This window comes from Colias croceus, chromosome 3 (genome assembly GCF_905220415.1).
Source record: "Colias croceus chromosome 3, ilColCroc2.1".
NCBI lineage: Eukaryota > Metazoa > Arthropoda > Insecta > Lepidoptera > Pieridae > Colias > Colias croceus.
Window position 1 is genome coordinate 9,302,157 of NC_059539.1, and position 16,859 is coordinate 9,319,015.

The window sequence follows — 16,859 nt, forward strand, 5'->3', positions numbered from 1 at the left end:
ATCGAGGGCAGGCCAGTCCAGACCCCATTACCTTGATGTCACTCGACTCTACTCGAGATAGCAGCCAGAAATAAATGTACCGCTCGATACCATCTTTAATACTTTCGTTGATGTTATATTCCAGTTTCGGTTTTACGATTTCTAGAGTATATATTTTGGGTAATGGAAATTGTGTGTGTCGTTACATAATTTTGTATATCTTTATAGAAAAAATGTTATAAATACAAATTATCTATTTAGTGAATCTTATTTAGAAACAAAAATAATTCATTACGTATTTGTAATTGTGAGCTGGAATATGCTGATACCTGCTGATTGGAATTTTATAAATAAAGTCAGACTTATAAAAGTAATTATATAATATTGTGTTTAACGTTTAGGAACTTTTACGGATTTATCAAGGTGGTTCTATGATAGGTAATTGATGTCTTTATGACGAGAAAAATTTGTTATTTATTAATATTTCATATACAAATATTAATATTATTACGCTAGTGTCACTTTATTTAACGTTTTGTTGATTTGTGCTCTCATTTCTCCGACTAGTTGATCTGGTGAAATTGCTAAATTCCAATCAGATTTACGTCGAACGACGGTCGCAAGCGTCGCTGTATTGTACTGGCAGACAGACAGCGTTGAAATATTGCTACACTGGAATGACATAGATTTACAGATCAAATTTTAAACCTTCAGCCTGCTTAATATTGACCGCCAAGTGCTGCAAATAGTCCAATGTTTCTAACAACAACGATAATTTTAATCAATTGATCTGTTAATGAGAGAATTGGAAAATGTTATTAATGAGAGAATCGGAAAGACCTGTTTCAATAGGTATCTTCTTATAAAATATCCGTAAACAATAACTATTCTAACGATCCATTACTAGGTATATTTCTTATTATAATTTTGTTTTAGATCTACTTGGATATGCGAAATAGCACACTCTTAAAATCAAAATGATCATCTCTCTACGAACAGTCATTGTACGTAGTTTTGTATAGAAAAAGGGACAATTAGCAACAAATGACATTGCGAATAGTGTAGCATATAACATGCAATAAATATTAAATATTTAACTGCTGCATACAAAGTAAGCCATTTACATACCAACACGTGTCAGTTTGAGCTCGGTAATTGGTGTTAAACTGAATAAATAACAGCTAACGTGCAAACTTTGTGCATTAGGCAAAGTGCAATTAGTACCACTGTACTTTAAATTCACCAACGTAACCATTTACTTTATTCAAACAGACAAAACAAGAGAGGCTTCCTCAAAATTTTGTTTCACGCTTTGATGAAACGTTGTTTATATCATTGTTTAATATATGAAGAATATATTACGTTAGGGGATTTCAATAATAATAATAGATTTACTAACTCAACTTATGTAATTATTTATATGAATCAGGAAAAAAAAAACATGCACAAGTATTATAACCTAGTCCGTGAGTCTGAGGAGATAATCCATACTAATAATATTATAAATGCGAAAGTAACTCTGTCTGTCTGTCTGTTACTCAATCACGCCTAAACTACTGAACCAATTTGCATGAAACTTGGTATGGAGATATTTTGATACCCGAGAAAGGACATAGGCTACCTTTTATTGCAAAATAATATGTACCACGGGCGAAGCCGGGGCGGATCACTAGTTATCTATATTTTATTAAAGTATTTAAGGGGTCATTACTAGACATCGGATTATATGCATTTGCATGTTTGCATATGCAAATGCATATAACTCTCTAATTACGCCGTTAGTGCATATTTTAGCCTTTTTCCTCCAATCGTGCATATTTCGTTAAGTAGCGGGAGTTTTAATTGGATGACAAACCTTTATTAGCCAATCAGAACGCTCAGCGAGTAAACAAACCCTATTTTGGCATGGTAAAATGGCAAAAAATAATGAAATGGGCTCCATTTAAGTAAATTTTGAGCAATTGAAAATAGGGCTAGGTTACCCTTTTCGGGCTAAAAACTTAAAACACGGGTTGAATTCCAAAAAAGGCCTAGATTTACCCCGAAAAGGTGGCAACACTGGGCTCGCGGGTGAAAATCGTCACAAATTTGCGCTCGAAAATTTGCTAAAAAGCTTAATTGTATATTGCTACAAAAACTATACTTAATTTTAAGAAAACTTCGCTGTTTTTTTATTTTGTATTGTGCATATTTTAGGCATATCAGCTGTTTTTGGTGCATATTTCGGCCTTTTTTAGTGCATATTTGCATGCATATTTTGGCATTTTGTTAGTGCATATAATCCGATGTCTAGTCATTACATAATACGGGTAGCAGTGACAGAAAGGATTTATAAAGACACCACACCGTCATAACAATGATAGAGGTCGGTCCTCAATAAAAAATGATATAGGTAAGATATTCAACCCTTCTTACCTTCGTACCTTCATCACTTTATCAATTTCATAAATTATAATAAACGCTTTTCGTTGCCCTTACGATAACAAAATCAAATTTGATGTAACTACCTATCCATTTAAATAAGAAACTCAATTTCTAAATTTCTAGATGTTTTCAGTTTAAAATATTTATTGAAAAACAACCTAGGACAAAGCTCACACACATACAAAATTAAGATTTATGAAAATATGGTTTAAACGCATTCAATAGATACTTCTTTGATCATAATTAAGATTATCGAAGACATCATCATCATCAGCCCATATACGTTCCCACTGCTGGGACACGGGCCTCCTATGAGGGTACAGGCCATAATCCACCACGCTGGCCAAGGGCGGGTTGGCGGATGACACATGTCGTCGAACTTTTTAATTCTTCGACATGTCGGTTTCCTCACGATGTTTTCCTTCACCGTTCGAGCAGTGGTGATGTTACAACATGCGCAGATAAATTGAAAAATTAATTTATTTCCTGCGCGCTCGCCTGGTCTCGAACCACGGACTTATCGATTCGAAGTCCGAGGTCTCACCACTGAGCCACCACTGCTCTTATCAATTGTATGAATATTCTAGAATTCCTATCAAACTACTTATTTTAAGCTCTCAACTTCCATTTATTAAAACAATGAATATTTCGTCCCCGAAACAAATATCAGTGCGGGGATCCTTGACGAGTTCAATTCCATCTCATTCCGTTGTTTTGTTGCTCCTTCAAACATCTTGTTAGGCAAATCCTTCGCAACATAACGCTGTCTTGTAAATGAAAACTTAAATTGGTTTCGAAATTCCAACGGACGATTTATTAGGAGATTCAGAATTCGTCAGCTTTGAATTCTGTTTTATGTTTATTGTATTTGAGATGTAATGAGATGTTTTTGTTTTAATTAAATTTTATTTTTATTTAAAGCATAACTTTCTAATGTGGAAATTGTTCTCCTATTTTTTTTAATCTTGTAAGGATCTTGTAATGGATCAAACGGACTCCATATTTGATAATATTTTAGCGTCGTAGTCTGTAGTCGTCTTTAAGTACGTATTTTTCTCCACATGTCGCATAGAGACATTTTTTTCATTCTTCATTCCTTTTATTTACGGATAACTGAAATGGTTGGATATATATTTCGACATACTATGTATGACTGTATCATGAAACATATTAACAAACATAATAACTAATAAATAAATATTATATAATTTACCGCCGTTTTATATATTTTACGACTAAATTTTTCCTAAACAACAGACTCAAACTATCGGGTTTAACAGGCTATGAATAAGAGGATCCTTGTTTAACAAGCCAAGTATATTTGTATAGGATAAAATGATGTTTTTGTTTGTGACACGAAAATGGAGATTCGTCTGTAAACCAAAACAGGATTATATGATGTATTCAAAGGGAATATTATTAGAAGAAAATTAACTCTATTGGTTATAAGAATAAAATACGAAATAAATATGTATGATTTGATAAGAGAAACTCAACCTTTCAAAGAACTGAGGTGGTGTAAAATATTTTGTTAATTTATAATTATTAAAAGATAAATAAAATGTTATTCAGAAATGTAAAAAGTTAAATGTTGTGTACTCAAATTGAGTGTTTTTAAATGAAAATGTCATTTCACGCATAGAAGCATTCATTATAACATTTATCTTATTTCAAAAATAATATTGCAAGAAAAACAGGATCGAGCAGATTGCGAAAGTTCCGTGTCGCACAGATGTATTAAACGCGACGGCTTCGAGTGACATTTGACCCTTAACCGTTTATCGTGAAAGTAAATCATTGACGTGGAGATTTCAGGCCCATTGTGAAATCAAAGAGCTTCTAGAGACATCATACCGTTTTTTTATTTATCGTCGTGATATTAGTCGTGATAAAGTTTTGGGGATCTCGAGAAGTATTTTCCTTTTGCTTTCTTTGCTTTAATTGTTATACTTTTATCGATAAACATTGTCGTGTATATAACGATTTATAATATACTAGCTGTTTCCCGCGGTTTCACCCGCATTGCTCCGCTTCTGTTAGTCTCAGCGTGACCATATATAGCCTATAACCTTCCTCGATAAATGGGCTAACTAACACCGAAATAAATTTTCAAATCGGACCAGTAGTTCCTGAGATTAGCGCGTTCAAACAAACAAACTCTTCAGCTTTATAATATTAGTATAGATAAATAAGAAAGATAAAATCTGAAGTCTCTCCTTCTGTGCATTTGGTATTGTCGTGCAAGTATAAGAGTTAAATATATGAAGCTAGTTTCTCTCTTATCGTTTATTTCACCTCTGTTTAACACGTCAGAAGTTTGCACTTTGACTTCTTGATGTGATTAAAATCTAGAATCCAGGTCAATATTTCTACAGTAACGGCTTTGAGTCAAAAGAATTTAAATGTACATAAACAATTAAGTACTCATCCAATTAAGTCTTTCAAATATACGTCATATTTACCATTGTTCTCTTAAATCTTTATGTATTGGCACCAAAGTAAAAGAATTTTCCAAGTTTTGTCCCGCTTATTCTTGTCACGATTGAGTTTCGTGAACTCCGCTTAGAGCCTAAAACTTGCTCGAAAAACTTTCCAAGCTTCGACAGAGCACTTCTTATATTAAGGATATACATACTTATTAAGCAAATTGAGTTTAATTTGTTGCCTGCGGTAAATTAATTCTTGCTAATGGCTAAAAGCTTTTATTATGATTACAAAGATAAGATCTAAAGATAAAAGGTTGTTTATATCAGCTACGACGCCTTTATTGACCTACTTAAATTTATGGGCATATCGTTGAAAACGAAATGCGTCAGTTTATTATTGTAATATCATAATTAATTTTGAAACACAGGTTACGTAATGACCAGTGATATGACAAAATTTGCACATGGAAGTACTATTTAATTCAGTGTTATAAAATCTATTTAACACTAAATATATACAATTTTCCTATAAATAAATTTAATATAGGTAATGTTCGCTTCAGAGTTGCCATTGCCATTGCAAAACTTATAACGAGGTTCTCTTAAAGTATAATAACTACATAATTACAATTTGTAAGTACACTGGAGAGTGATTTTCCTTTGGATTTCGAATTGTAACTAAGTATTATCTTTTCGCTAGCAAAATTGAATTAATTTGATGATTCGAAATGCAGATTTAAATGTGTTCATTACCGTATACGTTTAAGCAATCAGTTAATAAGCTGAATTACTAACAATAGCCAACGCTGATTTCTGGCTCATTAGTTCAAATTGTTTTAAGTAATATCATCTATTTGGACTTATTAACTAAGTAATTACTGGACTCCAGAATCTAGTCTGGTTCTTAGACATTTATTATATTCCGGCTTCCTCAGCTTTAGAATGCACAAGGTAAGCAAGAACAATAGTGTTGATTGCAGGTGTCTCAAAACGCTTGTTACTGAGGGTAAAAGACTCGCAAAGTGTCGTTGGCCAGAGGCACGTACGAGTGCAGTCTCCTGATAAAGATACGGCCAGCTGTGAATGTGATGCAGCTGGTTGCATGTGTGAGTGTAGACTGAAACTTTTGAATCAGGACAGATGAAGCTTGTTAACAGGTCAACTTTTGTGAGTGGGCTATTTATAATTGGAAGCGGTATTTCTGTTACCTTTTTTAAAGTAAGTAAGTGTTTACAATGAAGACAGAATATTTAGTGTCAACTGGGGATTATTCTTTAGTCAATATTCTAAATATCCACATCTTAAGTTCTAATATGCATTCACAGTTATGAACTCAAGATGTTGCTATACCCTATCTAAAATTTGGGATGATTCATCAAAACTATTATGCCGGTATACAAAAGACCTTGTTAGTAGTTTATAGGGATACAGCCAGAGACTGATCCATAAATACGAGAACGTAATCATCGATAATGTAACCTGTGTACGTACGGTTTTCTCATGGAATACTTATCCGATCAAATCTCCAGGGAGCCCTATTCTATATTTCGTTCGTTCACGATAAGTGAGCCCAATAACGAACTTTATTATTGAAGCGTCTCGAGTCCTAACAAACGAAACTTGATGAATCGAATTATCTGCTCCCCGAACAAACACCTTCATTAAATATTAAACAATGAAAGTAAATCTTCCAGAATACGTTCATGGATCCATTCTATGATAAAGAAGAATGGATATTAAACTTTCTGAATATCTATTATGTTCACGAAGTTTAATATAATCTTAATTAGCTCCCCCGAGAATTTTTTACGTATGAAATTTTGAGTGAAATTAAATTTCTTATTTTTTAACGCTCCAATTATTTTATACAATATAATCTATACATATAATAAATCTGTGTCCTCTGCTTTATTGACTACACAAAAGCCTTCGATTGCGTCCAATGGGACAAACTTTGGAGTGTGCTACTTGAAATGGGAACTCCCGATCACCTCGTTGCCCTTATTCAGAATCTGTACACTGAAAACCGCTCTTTCATCCGGATTGGTACGGAATGTTCCAGTATGTTCCAAACAAAGAAAGGCGTGAGACAAGGTTGTATTCTGTCCCCAGCACTTTTTAACATATACGGAGAGTACGTTATAAGAAAAACAATCGAAAACTGGAAGAAAGGTTTTCCCATAGGTGGTAAGAGACTATCGAATCTCAGATATGCCGACGACACCATTCTTCTCGCAACATCCGCAGAAGATATGAGAGAACTGTTCCATAGACTAGAGATAGAAAGTCAAAATATAGGGCTTACAGTAAATCGAGCGAAAACCAAGGTGATGATAGTCGATCGAGCCGGAAAGCTATCAAATGTTACTCTCAACATTCCTGGCGTTGACATCGTCGATCGCTACATTTACCTGGGAGCCCAAATTTGCAATGACGGCAGCTGTGTCCCCGAAATAAAAAGGCGTATTGGGATGGCAAAAGATGCTATGACACGTCTGAACAACATTTGGAAGAAAAGAGGAATTGGTATCAGAACCAAGATAAGACTGGTACGAGCCCTAGTTTTCCCTATCTTCCTATATGGAGTTGAGACATGGACAATTCTGGCCCGAGAAAGACAAAGGATTGATGCATTCGAAATGTGGTGCTGGAGGCGAATGCTGAGAATACCTTGGACTGCGAGACGCACAAATGCATCAATCCTGACCCAGCTCCATATAAAAACCAGGTTATTCACCATATGCCAACAACGCATCTTGTCATACTTCGGCCACACGATACGCAGAGGCGATGAAAATCTAGAGAGATTGATAGTGGTTGGGAACACGGAGGGAAAAAGATCGCGTGGTCGTTCACCAACACGATGGACAGACCAAGTCAAGAACTCATCTGCCACTACTTTTTACACGGTCGTAAGAGACGCCATGGACAGAGACCGGTGGAGGCAAATCATCCGCTCCAGATGCAACCCTAATGCTGACCACGATCCTCAGACATGAGGGACCGACAAGAGAGAGATAATAAATCTGTAGAAGGGTCAATTCTGTACATTGAAAATATTGAAAAAATAAATAGCAGGGGGTGTTACTGGATCGATACCAAACCCAAATATGTGATTAAAAAAATTTTTGTCTGTCTGTCTGTCTGTCTGTCTGTCTGTCTGTCTGTCTGTCTGTCTGTCTGTCTGTCTGTATGTGAAGGCATCACGTGAAAACTAGCGGTTCGATTTCGATGAAACTTGGTATAATTATACCTTATTATCCTGGGCGTAAAATAGGATACTTTTTATCCTGAAAAAATAGATACGTAGAAAAAAATTAATCTTAATTTTTCAGTTTTATCCATAGACGTTGTTCCGTAGAACCGCGAACACACGTTGCGTATTATTATAGGCCTAGCCGTATTTGGGAATTGGGTCCAATAGATATTTATAAGATGTTATTGACAGAGGTACTCAAAATGGAGAAATAACCATCCACGCGAAGACCGACATCCGCGCGGACGGAGTCGCGGGCGGAAGCTAGTGTTTAATAATTAAGTAGAAGTGACTACTTAAATTCGTATTCATTGTAAATTCGATATTACTTTCATTCCTCAATTTATATAGTTTTTCAGACACAACAATTATTATAAAGACTGATGAGTTGATTTCAAAAATTTGTGATTTAATATGTGATAGAAACTAAATTAATGATCTTTTCTTCAAGTGGTAGTGTAAGGAAAGTTGATAATAAATGACCGTGATCCCATCTCGGCGTTCCTTTATATAAAGTTTTGCACCCAGCAACTTTGAATCGCATCCCATTTATTATTTAAATCTATCCGGACCCAAACTTCTAATCCGTTTATGTAAATCGATAAGGTAAAATTACATAAATCTAAAGTACTTGTATAACTTTGTTGTCGGTGTTAATGAGTTATCGCTAAATACGCAACTTAATAAATTTATGTTTACAAATTTTGTAATAATATACTGCACGTAAAATATAACATTATATATGCAAAACAAACAGGTCTTGTGATTTTTATTAACGTGTTAATTAATTGTGTTCGAAAGTAAAAAAAAAAGTAAATGAATATTAAATAATATATTTTATGTTATGATTTGATAAAATGTTTATAAATCATTTCATACAGATAACAGTAGGCTCAAAGAATTAATAGGGCCTAGTCTAGTACAAAAATAGTATTTAAAAAGAGCGCCACAGAAAATGCAAAACGAAACAAGAGCTTTGTTTTCAATTAGGCTTAAAAGCGCCTGAAAACGTTATTTTTAAAGCTAGTTTTTATGAAAAGCTACCACGCGTTATTATGTGTAAAATACGCTTCTTTGGAAATGTAAAGCCCATATTACTATTCACTGTATTTCAATTGAAAGCCAATTTTATATAGAATAAAGATATGATGAATATGAAAACCTTTCATTAATGTTCTTTAGTAAATGAATTCAACCCGTTCGTTGCAGTAGGTACGTGAATATCACCTTCCGTTTCACAAATGGACTGTAGGGATTCCATCAGCTTCACTAATTCATTTTCTATAAGGCTTAGAATATCTTATATAATTTATATAGTATTTAATAAACCTATGGCCCCGTTCTTTAAAAAATTAGAGCAAGGTTACTTTCAATAGAACTGGTTTTGAACCATCATCGTGGTAATACAAACAAGGGTCGAAAGCCTGTTTATCCTTAAAATATATTTGAACATTTCTTTTACGCATTATCCTAAAAAAAAGTTAAAATTGGGAACCTTAGTAGCAAATAAAAGATTAGGTTTAGGATTAGATTAGAAAAGAATTACTACTTCTGAATATAAAAAGTACATTTTTATTTAAAAGTGGGTTATAATATAGCTGAAACCAATCCTACGTTTACGTATGCATGAACAAACAGGGATGCTCTATTTCGTTTTTTAGCACACGAGACGAGGTGTGGTTTTATTACCCTCATATATGTACATGTACCGTATAATACGCTCAACTACCGAATGGAGTAGGTGTGCCTATTGATTATTTTGAATTTAACAACATATTTGCACTATTGCATAAATAATTTCATGCTTATTTATAATTACGCACGAAACACGATATTAATTATTATTTTACGTTTAACGAAAAATATATCCCTCTCAATAATTTTGATAATACACGTTTCATCAATTAAATGAATTTGTCATGTATTAGGTCTGTTGAGTTTCGCGCTCGGCTTATTCGAAAAGTGTAGCACTCATAGGAGTTTGAATTCTCTTCGCACTTTAAAAGCTCTTAGATATCGTGCTCTCAATCGCAGGTTTAAGAGATTCTTTATTTAATAAAATGGCGTAGGTATCTATTATTCAAGCTATTTTTAAGAATTTATTACGATATTCCTTTTACCTAACTCCATTGTTCATAAACAAATAAGTACATTATTTTCGTTTTAATGTAACTAATGGTGCTAAAATGAGGTCTAATAACTTTTGTAAGAATATAAATTTGTAAGTCCTCGATTAAACGAGCACCATGACTTAATGGAGTCATTATTCATCGTCTAAGACGCAGGGTGGAGCCAGCCATCAGACTTATTACAGTTCATTAATTTCAAGGTACGAATCGGGCCCTACCTTAATGGTGCGTCATTATTTTAAAGATCAATTAAAGTAAGATGGAAAACGTCTGTAGAACGAAGTTATAAGGTACTGAGCATAAGGAGAGATTAATTGCTGTGGGTACATCCAGTTTTCAAACATTCAGACATGTAATATTTTACTGACGTGACGTAACAGCATTACTCTTGTTAAAATATAATGTATTGTAGCACATATTTTGTAAGGTCATACCATGTCTGGTTCATTACATACAAAACTGGATTAATGCCATCCGACTACCAATAGATGCCGCTAAGTGTATCATTTTAACCAGCAAAAAATAAAATTAGATTTAATTGCAATTTCATTGCTTTTTATAATTTTTTACATACTTTTGTAAATGGAACCTACCTATTTAATTTCATTTTCGCTCGATTTTAACTAATTTTACAGAAAAGTTTATATTCAAAACAACGCCATCTCATGAAACTACTATAAACAAGTTATTCTCCTCCGATTTGGCGATGCTAAACGAATAATAGATGGCACTACAGACTTTTTACGTTACTTTTCACGTTTTTAACACAGACTAATAATAATATTATCACAGACCACAGACTAATAATAATATACTACGTTTTTAATACATAGTCTCATTGCCTTTGCCACCAGCTATAAAAATATTGTAAATGGGTTAAAGCCGTTATTAATTATTACAAACTGCGTTCCTGTAGCGGCCTATATTAGGTAGGTACCTAGTGTATTGATAATTTTCATACGAAAAATGAATTGTCGGAAAACTTGCGAGATTGTGTGAATATTTGATTGCAAGATCTCATTACAAAATAATATACAACCACAGACTAATAATAATATACTACGATACAACCTATACTTAAACCGTAGTAAGTATATTATTTCTAGTCACATTTAATTATATAAAAATTATAAATAAATATTAAAGGACAATATTACACAAATCGACCTAGTCCCACAGTAATCTCAATTAAGGCTTATGTTGTGGGTACTAGACGACGATAAATATAATATCACAGACTAATAATAATATACTACGTATACAAATAATATAATATTTTATAAATACATATATAGATAACACCCAGACCCAAAAACAAATAATCAAGTACCAAATATTTGCCCTGACCGGGGATCGAACCCGGGACCGTCGGCTCAGTAGGCAGTTACTTTACAACTGCGCCAACCGCGTCGTTAAGAATATCAAGAAATCATCATTAATGATAATAAATCGAAACTAAAGTTAAATACCTACCTACGTCATCTTGTTTTATTTTCTAAATAATCCTATCAGATTACCTTTATATGAAGTATGAACCAAAAAGTTTTGAGATTTAAACCGTAGAAAAGGTTTTGAATGATCCTTTGCGTTTTTTTTTCTTTATGCGCCTAAAATTAAATATTTCGACATCGATTCCCGAATGAAGTATTTTTAACCGACTTCAAAAAAAAAGGAGGAGGTTATCAATTCGGCCGGTATATTTTTTTTTATGTATGTACACCGATTACTCCGAGGTTTCTGAACCGATTTACGTGATTCTTTTTTTGTTCGATGCGGGATGGTGTCGAATTGGTCCCATAAAAATTTTATTCGGATAGGCCCAGTAGTTTTTATTTTATGAGCATTTTTGTCTGTAGGTATTTGTAAATTTTGCAAGTGCAAGTTTGAAGTCGGTTGTTTTTAACGCAGTTATCACTTGTCCCGTTATAAAAAGTAGCCTATGTTCATCAGGTAGGTATAATTTTTGCTTCGAATGATGAAAGAATTTTTCAAATCAGTCCAGTAGTTTCGGATCCTATCCAATACAAACAAACAAACAATCAAATAATTTCTGTTTTGTAGATAAATACGAAAGTTACTCCGTCATAGTAGGACAAAATAGTGGGACCACGAGAAAATAGGTATTCCCGCACGCGTCTGAACCGATTTTGACGGAAATTTCGATATATGTACATACCTACGTTGAAAAAGGACATCTCAATTTTGTTGCATAAATAGGATTCAAGGGGTAGGAACAGGGATTGAATAAGGCACACGGTTGAAGCCGCAGAATGAAAGTTGGTAATTTATAAGATTAATTTATTGTAAAATAAACTACTTCATTTTACTTAAACATATTCTATTTATCATTCATTGACTTATCATAAACTTTTGAGTCTAGTACCTAGTTAAGTACCTATTATGTGAAAATTTTGAAAAAAATGTTTTCTTTAGGAAATTATTAGCATTAATTGATTACCTTGTCTTGTCATTAATTTATTTACCTACTTGGTAATAATCGGTCGAACACTTGTTTAAAGTTTATTTTCCTTGTCCTTTCCAGGTAATCTAAATTATTTAATTTTTGCAGTAGGTAATTAATTCATTTCGGCTTGAACAGACAAGGCCATTAGGTGAAGCGAGATTGCCAAATATGGGTGATCTGTAGATATACATAATCCACAAGGAAGCATCACATTTGCTGTAGCTTCTTATGGGTAGGTGAACGAAGTAACCAGGTCTGCAAACTGTAAACAGCTGTCCATACCCAAGCACCACTCAGCAGCTTTCAAGGGTAGCTTTCGATACAATGCCACTGTGTTGGAACAACATTCCACCACCATTAACCAGTTTGACAAATATTACTAATTTTCGTTTCCAATACCGGAAACATATTTTAAAATCCTGTTCTAACCCTTAGTGCATTTGTATCGAATTACAGTTTACACATAAACTTTAATTAAATATTTATTTTATTTACTGGTTATAATATAACATAACATTATATAGACATTTATTTTCTGCCTATTTATCATTATACTTAATTATTATAAACATTGTATATGTTAACGGAAATGTATGTAATCCGTCATTGTATAAAATTCCTAGGAAATGTATGTAATTCCTAAAATCGCACGGAAATGTGTGAAATAAATCATTTTATAGTACACATTTCCTAGGAAATCTATACATTTCCTAACTAACAATCGGAAATGTAAAACATCTAAGATATTGGAAGGTACGCGGGACGAGGGGTATGTATGTCGCAATCGGATTGTATAATCCGCCGAATTACAAACGGCCGGCATTTTGTAATATGCCAAAAATTCGTAATCAGAATTTTTTGGTTTGGATAAGGGGGTGGGTTAGGTTAGGTTCGTGTTTTTTAAAACTATACAGAAATAGGAGCCCCACTTCGTGGGGCTCCGTCGGCTCGCGACCGTCTTTTTGTAGAATTTTTGAAAAAGACGAATTTCGGCATATTACAAAATGCCGGCTGTTTGTAATACGGCGGATTATACAATCCGACTGCGACATGTACACGGGGTCAGCAGGACGAGGGGACTGATTACTTACCAAATGAAAATTTGATTTGATTGAATATAAGTTGATTTAAGAAATGTTAATTAGTAAGATAATATGAACATATTGTTATTAGCCGGGGCGGACTGCTAGTTTATTATAAAATTGGTCTCATTCTATTATCACGCCGTTGCATTTCGACTTATATTCGGATCTTAAGGGTGCTATTACGGATTTTTACAAAAACACGCTGTTTTTCGGTACCATTTTAACTTAAAGCAATTACACGTGAGAACATAGTAATATCTTAATTTAAAGATAATATATTCAGCTCTACGTTCATCTTATAAAAATTGTACGACGTTATACAAAATTGTCGCTGAAATACGATTTTCCCAGCACAATAATCGCATAAAATGCAAAAAAATGGGGTCTAAAACGGTACCATTTTAAGAAAAGTAAAAGCCTAATCTATCTTCTTACCTATACATTATTGAGGGATATATAGTCCTTTATAGATTATGATAATTTTTTTGTATCTAAATCAAAATTACTTGTTGATTTCTTCATACATTTTGCTCTCGCGGGTCGTCAGACCGCGCTCAGAAGCGCTCTTGGAAGGACGGGTGTATCGCTCCTCGTCCCAAAAATAAAAACGAATAAGAAAAAGATTATTGTGCGTGCACTGTCGTTTTTGTGATTTGAAATATTTGATACTTTATAAGTAAGAGTAAACTGTATAAGTTTCATATTCAAATTATTTGTAATTTAAAATTATGTTTTAAAAATTACGTTGACTGAGATCCCCTTTTTATGGGTTGTTGAACGGATTGGTGGGGTAAAGCAATTTGACAAAACTTAAATCCAAAATGGCGCCGACGAAAATTTTACATCTTTTCGTCATGGGTGTCATTTTCATGGTTTTAGGGGTAGCTATTAACGAATATGAGGTCAAAACTAAAATCCAAGATGGCGCCGACAAAAAATTTACATCTTTTCGTCATGGGTGTCATTTTCATGGTTTTTGGGGTAGCTATTAAACAATATGAGGTCAAAATTAAAATCCAAGATGGCGCCGACGAAAATTTTACATATTTTCGTCATGGGTGTCATTTTCATGGTTATTGGGGTATCTATTAATGAATATGAGGTCAACATTATAATCCAAGATGGCGCCGACGAAACTTTTACATCTTTTCGTCATGGGTGTCATTTTCATGGTTTTTGGGGTAGCTATTAACGAATATGAGGTCAAAACTGAAATCCAAAATGGCGCTGACGAAAATTTTACATCTTTTCGTCATGGGTGTCATTTTCATGGTTTTTGGGGTAGCTATTAACCAATATGAGGTCAAAACTAAAATCCAAGATGGCGCCGACGAAAAATTTGACATATTTTCGTCATGGGTGTCATTTTTGTGGTTTTAGGTGTGTCTCTTTAAATGATGTATCTCTTTAAAATACTCATACTCACTCGTACTCTGTATAGGTTATAGCTTTGCATACGCTAAGTACCTACGTAAAAAATACTTATAAAATGCCAGGTGTATCTTTTTTTTCAATTAGATTAATTCATAAAACTCTTTGTGTACACGGTACACCCCGTAAATGCAACCCGCCCAACTTTGTCACTCGCACGTGAGCTATCGTTTAATTATGTTTTCATAGACAAAATAATCACATTAGCGAAACGGTATATGCCGGCTGCACGAAGTTAGAGAAGAAAACATGGATTTTCAGAAAAAAATTAGCAAAATTTTTTTTATGTAATTTTGTTGTTTAAGTATTTTTACGTGATTAGGGTTTGCAAAACTACAAGTCCCTTAGCACTTAGTATACCGATAGTGGGGCACCCTGTATAGTCGAATTCTTATATACTACGAGAGAGAGAGAGAGAAATAATCTTAAAGAGCATTGAAATAAATGTTTAGGAATCGTCGTTGGCGCCATCTTGGATTTTAGTTCTGACCTCATATTGGTTAATAGCTACCCCAAAAACCTTGAAAAAGACACCCATGACGAAAACATGTAAAATTTTCGTCGGCGCCATCTTGGATTTTAATTTTGACCTCATATTGTTTAATAGCTACCCCAAAAACCATGAAAATGACACCCATGACCCATGACGAAAAGATGTAAATTTTTTGTCGGCGCCATCTTGGATTTTAGTTTTGACCTCATATTCGTTAATAGCTACCCCAAAAACCATGAAAATGACACCCATCACGAAAAAAAGTCAAATTTTCATCAGCGCCATCTTGGATTATAGTTTTGACCTCATATTCGTTAATAGCTACCCCAAAAACCATGAAAATGACACCCATGACGAAAAAATGTCAAATTTTTCGTCGGAGCCATCTTGGATTTTAGTTTTGACCTCATATTGATTAATAGCTACCCCAAAAACCATGAAAATGACACCCATGACGAAAAGATGTAAAATTTTCGTCGGCGCCATCTTGGATTTTAGTTTTGACCTCGGGTAATAGCTTCCCCAAAAACCATCCACATTTGCAAAATATGTGTTTGCTCCTTAGGAAAAGTTCAGATTTCCTAGGTAATGTGACGAATCTAATTTATTTAATTCGGACCGTAACTCGGAATAACATACATACATATTTTCTAAGAATTGTATACAATGCCGGATTTAATACATTGCCGGTAACATAATAATATGTATGATAATTCTTAAAAAAGTACATATTTTAAACATTTCTTAAAAAGCTTCTAGATATTGCATACAATTCCTAGAGGTTTTGTAAAACACACACTTTTTTTAAAGTTAGTTACTAACATACTTATCACAATAATTTTACCTACCTAGTTACTTATAAAAGTATAAAAATGAATTTTTAAAATTCGTAATAAATTAAAAATAATATCAAGTATGAAGATGGTCTATAAAATGGAATGCGCTTGCGCTATGTTTACGTGAGCGTGATGTTCCCGCGAACCACGTGGCGACGTTAGATACCTAAATTTGAGTAACGCAGATTTGTGACAGCGTCCTTAAACCACTAGGATTTGTATACAATTCCTTGATTTCATACATTTCCGGTAACATATACATAATTACATTTTATTTATTTACATTAAGTATATACATAATTACATACTGATATTATATCTACCAGCTACCTATAT

The 16,859-nt window shown here is 33.7% G+C and overlaps 1 protein-coding gene across 1 annotated transcript in view; it reads left to right on the top strand.

Annotated features, from left to right (window-relative positions):
* The window catches only part of LOC123706040 (putative uncharacterized protein DDB_G0277255), a 48,808-nt gene that overhangs the window by 11,319 nt on the left and 20,630 nt on the right, over nucleotides 1-16,859 (top strand). The window lies entirely within an intron of this gene.